The sequence below is a fragment of the Anomalospiza imberbis genome, chromosome 7 (assembly GCF_031753505.1).
Source record: "Anomalospiza imberbis isolate Cuckoo-Finch-1a 21T00152 chromosome 7, ASM3175350v1, whole genome shotgun sequence".
Taxonomy (NCBI): Eukaryota; Metazoa; Chordata; class Aves; order Passeriformes; family Viduidae; genus Anomalospiza; species Anomalospiza imberbis.
The window spans coordinates 38,328,408-38,335,582 of record NC_089687.1 but is presented as its reverse complement, the minus strand read 5'-3'; positions in this window follow the sequence as shown (position 1 = coordinate 38,335,582).

Here is a 7,175-nt window from a genome sequence, read left to right as displayed (position 1 = left end):
CGGCCCCCAGGCAGCCGCCTTGTTCCCAGCACCCGGCTGCTCTGGCGCTTCCCCAGATCGTCTCCCAGGCCTGCGGCAGAAGCCCTCGATGCTGGGACACCACCCCAGCAGGAGGGTGGGGACACCCCAAGTGCCCAGGCTGGGCTGGCTGGGGACACGGAGGGCAGGGGGCGGTTGCCTGGGCATGGCCTCTGGCTGCTGCCAATAAGGGGCAGGCGGCAGAGGCAGGGCTGGCGGCCGGCCCCGGCTCTCGCGGCTGCCCAGGCCACGGTGCTGTGACCGAGGTCCCCCTGACACAGAGCTCTGGGGCCGCAGAGCTGCTGTCACCATGGGGAAGGCGGCCGTGTCTCCTTGAGCAGGGCTGCGGAGGCGCTGCTGCCCCGGCGCCTCTGGACCCCACAGGAACAGCACCGGAGCGTGCTCAGGCACAGCAGCACCCTGAACGCCGGCACCTGCTCAACGAGGCTCCCGCACCCGCCGGGATGCCAGACGGGGGGAGACTGTGGGCGCAATTGCCCGTGCTTTGGCAAAAGGCTCCATCAGCGTTCACCACAATGGCTTTCTCTTGACTTGCCAGCCTCACAGCAACGCTTGGCTTCCATGGCCGTGCTTGAGGGCAGAGTCACCACCTTCCACAGGCGGACGTCCCGAGGCAGCGGCATTGGTGCCATGGTCAGAGAGAGACTCTGATGGGGCACGAGCCCTGCGCTGCAGCTGCCCTCCCTCTCCTCCATGCAGGCACCTTAAAGACACATGTGTCAGCTCTGAAACTAAATCCTGGACGTGCTTGCAACAAAGAACAAAGGAGGCGCCGGAGAAAAGCTGGGACTTGTATGGCTCAGTTTTGCTCTCCACTTGGGGAATCACAGAATGCCACAGCACTCTGTGTTGCAAAGTATCATCAAGATCATCCAGTTCCCACCGCCCTGCCACGGCCACAGGTGCTGTGCAGGCACAGCTGTCACTAGGATTGGAAAAACACTTTTCCATGTTTACCTTTTCTCTCCTGGATTTCAAGCTAACATGAAAAAACTGGCTGGTTACAGCTGAATTTTGTAGCTCACAGGACTTGGAATAGCAGTCTCCATGGGATGTCCATTCGGCCTTTGCTAGATCATCCCAATGGAGCTCAGCCATGTGCAGCCCAGGCACAGGCACCAGGCTGGTCCATTGCAGCATCCCAAGTCTTTGTGGCTTCCTGTGCACCCTGAGGCCCCAGAATCCATTCTTGAATTCCCAGTTAGTGCTGTGCAGGACATGAGAACACAGGAATCACCTGCTCGGCTCATTCTTGGGTTTGCTGTTCCTGCCTAAAGGAATAATCGGGAGTATATGCTGATGTAAAGCTATGGCTAAGCACCAGGGGCTTTTTCTGTAGTGTTTAAAACAAAACCCTTGTGTGACTGTTCAGAGACTCTAAAATGCAGGGTGCAAATGACGGCTTTGGTATTTAAGAATCCCAGAAATTTTGACATGTGATTTTCCTGGTCAAGGATTTGAACGCTTATGCAGAAATTACAAAAATGTCAGAAGTTGTTTTCATTGGCAACCCCTTTTAAATGGCATCAGCACACTTGCGGGGGACAGAGTATGACGCTGGGACAGTACTTGGTGTTGCGGTGTGTTAGTTTATTAAGTCAAATGTTCTGTTATCTTGTGGTATGTTCCAGTGTCCCCCGAGTTATTACAGTTGGTTTCTCCCCTGTGTTATGCCCTCCTACCTAGCTGTCCCTCAAAAAATCCCCTCCCTACTTGCCAGACCCTTCCCTGCCTGGCAAGGCAACCTGGCCCCTTCGCCCTGGCCGTCAGCCCAACCCCTACCCTTTGTTCCAGAAGGTTCCCTGTCCCTCCTGCTCAAATCCAATCCTCGGCCAGATCCTCTCTCCTCCCCTTGCTCTGATTTGTTTTAGTCCCAGAAACCAGACCCTAGAAGTTCCTCACTGGTTGCTCTATGGTGTCCACCGCCAGTTTTGAAAGATTTAAAATCCGGGGCACAGGTGTGCTCGGGGCTCTTTTTCGCTTGTGCTCCCCTTTGTCATCCCTCCCCTGCATACCTTCCTCTCGCTTCTCCCGGTAAATTTGCTGGACCTTGCACTGCAGAAGAGCGTCCTCTGCCTCCTTTGCCCAGTCCTTGTCACTCCTCCACGGGTCTCTACTGCTGAGCATCTGGCTCAGAGGTCCTGGCCCAGGCAAAACCCCAGCCTGGCCAGTTGCCCACTCTTGCCACTGGCCCAGGGGCATTGCAGAGCTAGCCAGGGCTCTGGAGGACAGTGGCAATTTGGCACTTAATGGCTTCAGATCAGGGAGATCCATGTTTTGCCCAGCTTCACCCAGGAGTTCAAGTTCTCCCAGGACTTTGATCAGCTGGTCACTGCAGGTAACTTTCACTGAATGCAAAAGGATGTAACAGCAGAACTTCTGGAGAATATGCCCTAGGGATAGGGAGAAAACCTTGAAAATGATCAGCAGGCTCCAGAAAACTTAAAAAAAAATCAAAACCAGATGTACCCTGTGACTTTTCAGGCTTGACTCTTTGGGTCTGGAGGAAATATTTGTCTTGCATCAGCTACGACACAGACAGACATGCAGCAACTGGAGGACTGAACATCAGAGACTGGGCTAGTGTTTTGCCCAGAAGAACAGAAAGAAGATCACATTGATACATGACAGTGTCTCTCTACAGTCAAATCGTCCAGGGAAATTCAGCAGCTGATGGTGTTGTGGTGCTACTGCTAATCCCTTCCATGAAAAGAAGCATTTCCGGACTGGCTAACAGCTTCTGCCTTCTCACAGATCCCAAGTGTTGCCAGCACTTTCTGCAGGTGCTCCTGCCAACAGCCCCTGATGCACGTGGGCTTTGGCTCCCTCTGGCACAGAAGCCCCCCACGGGCACAGGTCTCTGGGGCAGGAGACGGGCACCAGAGCTGCCAGGGCTCGGGGGGTGGCAGGTCTGCTTGGGCGGGGACTCTGCCACACCTGCTGGTGTCAGCGCTCCCCAGGCCCCAGGGCTCAGAGCAGCCCAGTTCGTGCCCTGGCCCACACGTTCCTTGTCCCTGTCACACCCACGGGTTTAGGATGGCCACCAGCCGGGACGTGTCCCAAGGAGGCCGGGGCAGCTTCCGTGGAAGGCCCCGTGCCCTTCCCAGCGCGGCTGCGTCGGCAGCCCTGGGGGCTCCTTCTGCTGCCCTGAGCCTGCCGAGCAGGGCAGGGTTTGCTGATGGTCTGAGCCGTTCCTAAAGATCCTGTTGGGCTGTCTGAGACGTTGGGGCCAGGGATTCCTTCCAACCTGGGCCACTTTGGGTGGGCTGGGGGTGGCCCCAGGGCAGGTGACGGTGTTTCCAAGGGCCCATTGTGACACGCTGCAGCATGGTCACTGTGGAATTGGAAGGGAACTGGCTGTCCAAGGGTCCTTTGTGACACGTGGTGACATAGGAGCTGGCAGTGACAAGAGCACGCCACAGTGCTCAGAGCAGGCGACGGGACAGGACGGGACAGAGCGGCGCCGTGAGGAGCCCCCGCACAGCGCACTTGTTTGTGTCCGACCCGGAGCTTTTCTGAGGCGTTGTTCCTGCAGCTGACCTCGAGGCCAGACCACAGGACTTGGTGACCTGTGGCCTTCCAAGGCTTCGATTCTGCAGGTGCCCCTGAGGGCAGTGTGGCACTTGGTGCCCCAGAGCTTTTCTGAGGCATCTCCCACCCCTGCCTCCAGTGCGCTCGAGGCCAGACCACAATCCCTGACAGGAGTCTCCTGTCATTGTGGCAGGAGCCCTTGAGACCAGAGCGCAGGGCTTGCTGTCCTGTAGCCTTCCTGAGGCTTCTCTCTGGAAGGTGCATTCCAGGCACAGCTGCAGGACCTGCTGCTAACTTGGAGATTTTCCAAGCCGTCTCTCCTGCAAGTACCCACAAAACCAGTCACTGACATGGAGCAGAGACCCCCAAGAGTGCTCAAGGTGGCCTGGGTGGAGGAGGAGGAAGATGAGACCAGTGCCACCCTGCTGGATTTGCTTTTGGAGAGGGGTGTTTCCAGACCAGAGCAAGTAAGCAGCCTGTGGCCATGTTTCAATTCCCTCATGAGTCACATGGCTTCCCCAGCCACACCTGCTGGTCCCTGTGAGCCTTTGAGGCCATCGCAGTGCGGTGGGAAGGGAAGCACTTCCCTGGGGACACTGGGAACATCGCTCCCTCTGGCAGCTTTCCACATCGCCCCGTGCCTTCTCCAGGTGCCCGCCATGGTGAGATACATCCACCAGTGGCTCATGGCCAATGATTCTGCTGAGCCCAGGCTGAACAGGACTCTGCTGTATCTCACCGAAGCACAGCCAAATGACGCAGTAATGACACTGCTGCGTGTGGCCCCGTCCTGTGACAGGTATGGGGCCCACCTGCCCAGAGGGCTCAGGGCTCCCCAGCCCATCGCCCTGTACAGCTTATCCCAGGTGTCTGACCAACAGAGAGTTCCAGGGCCCTCTGGCTGCTCCCTTTCCCAGCCCTGGCATGTCAGCCCCGAGCCTGCTGCCATGCTCCCTCGCTGCTCCTCAGGGGCCTGTCCCCACAGGGCTGGGCTGCCTGGGTGCTGCTGGCGAGGGGCAGTGGGCAGAGGCAGAGCTGGCGGTCAGCCCGGGCCCCTAGAGATACCCAGGCCACGGTGCTGTGCCTGAGACCCCCTGAGACAGAGCTCTAACCCCGCAGAGCTGCCATGGCCATGTGGAAGACCATCATGTCCTCGCCCAGGACCGCGAAGCTGGCGCAGCGGATTCTCCTGGATGTGCTGGGGAGCTGGCCGAAGCACAGCACGTGCACCTCCGATGGGGACAAAACGGGTGTCTTTGCCCTAGCTGTGAGTTTTGGCCAGTGACCTTTGCTGGCCCCAAAGCCGCCTCTCCTGCAGCTCTCCTTCCTCCTTCCCCCACTGCATCTCCCTGCCTCAGGTGCTGGCCTGAAACCTGGCCTAGGGGCAGCTGCAGGGCCACCGGTCCCGCTGCTGCCCCTGTGTTTCTCTGGGCCTCTCCCTGCCACGCTCGGGCCCTGCCACACGGACACCTCGGCACTGAGCGCGGTCTCAGGGGGCTTTGTCCTTTGCAGGCAACTGTGGTGATGTGGAAGATCCTCCAGGAGCCCTGTGTCCCACACATCATGATGGTGCGTTCCTCCCGTCTACTTGTGCATCTGCTCTTCCAAGTGTTCTTCAGCACAGAAGAGACGCCAGAGGAGGTTGATACCTTCTGGAAGGGATGCCAGGAGCAACACGGCCTTGCCACCAGCCCCAACAGGTGCTCCATTCCAGTCCTCCTGTCCCTGCCGCATCAACAGGGCAGGAGCCACTGCTCCCAGTGTGACCTGGGCGTTGCTCTGCACACAGGTTTGCCGTGCGGACCCTGAAGTCCCTGCTGTGCCTAGAGCAGTACAAGGATGTGGTGATGGCAATGGAACGCAGGTGTGGCTGGGACACGCTGCTCTGTGCTGACACCCAGCACTATGCCGTGGGTCTGCTGGCCAGGTGAGACCCCCTTCTCCCCGCTGCCTCTGACATTTGTGCTCTGCGCCTGGGGTGCCCCACACAGTCCCCGTGGTCGTGGGCCAGAGGGCCTTGTCACTGAGGGATGGCCAAGCAGCCTGGAAAAAGCAGGGAAATGGGGGTGCCCACAAAGAGCCAAATCTCAAATGGCCCAGGTCCCCTTGCTGTATGCTGGGGAAAGACCAGACCACTGTGAGTCAATCCTGGGAGAGGTTTGTTCCCCTGGCTCACAATCTTATGGACTTTTACTCCTGACAGGGAGATGTCCTGCATCTCCATACGCTCGTGTTCCCGGATCTTCCGCTATCTGCTCCAGCTGCTCAGCACACAGGAGCCACGCTGGGGTCTGCCCGCCCTGGCGTTCCTTGTGGAGGTGAGCCTGTTGGCCAGCGCTGCCTCGCTGAGCTGCCTCCCAGCTCTCTGCCCTCTCGTAGCCACAGCTGCCAGGACGGTGCCCACGCCCTGTGCTGCTGCCTGGGCCCAGCCCTGTGCGGTTCTGGGCTCCTGCCGGCCAGGTCCCCTGTCACTGCCCTGTGCCTTTCAGGTCCTCGAGCACCTGGACTTGAGTGAACGCGAGGCTGACCGAGTCCTGCAAATCTTCTCAAGGCACCTGCGCAGCGAGTGCAGGGAGAGGCGTCGCCTGGCACTCAAGGGCCTTCTCAGGCTCACTGACAATCCCTCGACGGTGAGAAGGGGGCAGTGGCCGAAGCCGTGCAGGCAGCATGGGCCTGGGGAACACCGTCGCTTGGGCTTGGCTGTAGTTTGGGCGCTGGGGCAGCTGCTCCCAGCTCTCCTGCCTCCCACTTCAGCTGCCCGAGTGCTTCGGGACAGGCCTTTGGCCTCTAGGCCCTCTGGCAGCAGGGTGGCCGTTCACAAACTTGTGTTCTACACAGACCAAAAAAATGTGGAGCCTGACTGAAAGTCTTGTGGAGCTCCTGCGGGATGCAGATGGAGAGATTGTTAAGATAACAGTCATGGTACTCAGCTTTATAATCTTGGACAGCGACAGATGGATAGGCAGCCCCATCGCCCTGCAGCTGGCTGAGGCACTTGTGCTACTCTTTGACCTCGTAAGGCTCTGTGCCCCCAGCCACGGCCACTGGGTACTGCCCAGACACTTGGTGCCCTGTGGATTTGCAGGCATGCGCCCAGCTGAGCCCCCTCGCAGCCCATGCTGAGGTCTTCTTTTTGTCTCTTAATACAGGACAATAGCCAGGTACAGCTGCTCTCCATTTGTCTCTTCAGAACATTGCTGACTCTTCCACTGGAAAGGGAAAGCAAGGCCCTGAAGTTACAAGCGCGCCACAGCCTGCTGCCACTCTTCTTCCACTGCCGTGATGAGAATCGGCGTGTGGCACGGGTGAGGACTTCGTGGGCTGCTGCTGTCCCCCGGGCAGGGGGCTCGGCTGTCTCCTGCCATGGCGGGCTGCAGCCTCCTCCAGGCCTTGGCACAGGCACGTGGGTCCTGTGCCCTGGGCTGTGGGGCCATCCCCGTATCTCTGCTGCTCTCCAGGCTTCTCGGGAAACGCTGCATTGTGTGGCCGAGTTCCTGAAGAGAAGGGATCTTGTCAAACAGCTGAAGAACAATTTGTGGATGTTTGCTGACAGCCTGGTAAGGACGGCCTGGAAGCCCCAGGCTCAGCCGGGAGAAGCCCCCTGA